This window comes from Eurytemora carolleeae, unplaced genomic scaffold (genome assembly GCF_000591075.1).
Source record: "Eurytemora carolleeae unplaced genomic scaffold, Eaff_2.0 scaffold3440, whole genome shotgun sequence".
NCBI classification, from domain to species: domain Eukaryota; kingdom Metazoa; phylum Arthropoda; class Copepoda; order Calanoida; family Temoridae; genus Eurytemora; species Eurytemora carolleeae.
This window is the reverse complement of record NW_019399328.1, coordinates 1-1,484: the sequence shown is the minus strand read 5'-3', so window position 1 is coordinate 1,484 and position 1,484 is coordinate 1. Positions and strand designations below refer to the sequence as shown.

Here is a 1,484-nt window from a genome sequence, read left to right as displayed (position 1 = left end):
TCAGTCACATTTTCATTTCTCATAACTGCATTCACAGCCTGTTCAGAATTGACTCACTGCACTTTTAACCAGAGGCCGAATTTAAAGAATTTGAGTCGCGGCTTAAATATGGTTGGTTCCACTTAAAATTGTATTCAATGTTTCAAGATTTAGGCAGGAGCTCAATTGAAACCGGTTTCAGGCGGATTTGAGACGGGACTCAAATTCATTAACTTCGGACTCAGAACATGGATCCTGTTGTGAATCGGACATGCCATGCCATCAATGATCTCCTAGAATTGTTTAACTAAAAGAAGGTTTATACTTGAATAAGCTGTATCATGATCCTAATAAGTGCACTTGTCTCATATTAAGATATTTCTTTATTTAGAAAATAAAGAGGAAAAGGGAAATGACCAAACTGCTGATGTCGATGAAGGTTTCAGGTGAGTGAGTTTTATATATTTAACCCTGATTTCACACTCATTTGTAGAGATGGGAATACTTTTTTTAGGTTTGTTTTTACATATTTAAGATTTTTTTGACATCTAGGAGGCTCCGAAAAAATTAAATTGATTGACTAAAATTATTTTTAAGCTATTTAAAATGAATTTTTAACTATGTGAGAGTAAAAGTTTCGCATCAATTTATAAAATTTGACTTGTCTCTCTGTTAGGATGATTGTATCCTATAAAATTTGACTTGTCTCTCTCTTTGTATGATTGTATCCCGGCCCATAATCGTCAACAAGACTGGACCAATGTATATAAATGTATTATTACATGATTACAGTGAGCTGGAGACTAATCTACAAGCAAAGATGGGACAGAATAATCCAATTATCAAAATCAAACAATTCAGGAAATTATTTAGAATTTTCATTTCGCAGATTTTTTACAACCTTGAATCCATTATTTACCATAAACAAATTGAAGTTCTCCTCATTATAATAACTTTTTATAAGTAGTAGTATTTTTATTCAAACTTTGGCTGCAGATATGATTTCTGGAAATAAGATTGATAGAAAGGAATTCACTAGAAACTAGAGAGGAGAGTTGGCATAAAATAACTGTTATATATAAGGGAGGGGGAAAGGACATAAAACATGTTTCTAATAGAATTCAATTAAATGAATGTCAGTTGGCATTATACCCCCTCCCCCCCGGCCCACCCCTACATCTAGGTATTTAAATGAGAGCGTTGATTTGATGGTTGTGCATTGGTTTTTTACAATATATTCTGAAGTACAGAGATAACCAGAAAACCATGAAATAGGAAGACGACTTTTAAAATCAATTTACAACTTTAAAAATTCAAGGAGCACGAGACACCGCAATTGTGCAATGTGTACAGACCCATTTAGCTAATTAATACTTCAATAAATTGTCTAGTAAAACTATTTGCTTTGTAATAACATCAAGTACACATAAGTATTGCTATAATGTCGTCTTTCTATACAACAGTTTTTTGGTTCTCACTGTATGTTCTTCGATTAATCATATTTG

At 32.7% G+C, this 1,484-nt stretch overlaps 1 long non-coding RNA gene across 1 annotated transcript; it reads left to right on the top strand.

Moving 5' to 3' along the window:
• The first annotated feature begins 167 nt into the window (after positions 1–167).
• On the top strand, positions 168–822 carry LOC111717741 (uncharacterized). Its single transcript, XR_002768890.1, has 2 exons — positions 168–425; positions 772–822. It is a non-coding gene; the product is annotated as an uncharacterized LOC111717741 (long non-coding RNA).
• Positions 823–1,484: the final 662 nt, after the last annotated feature.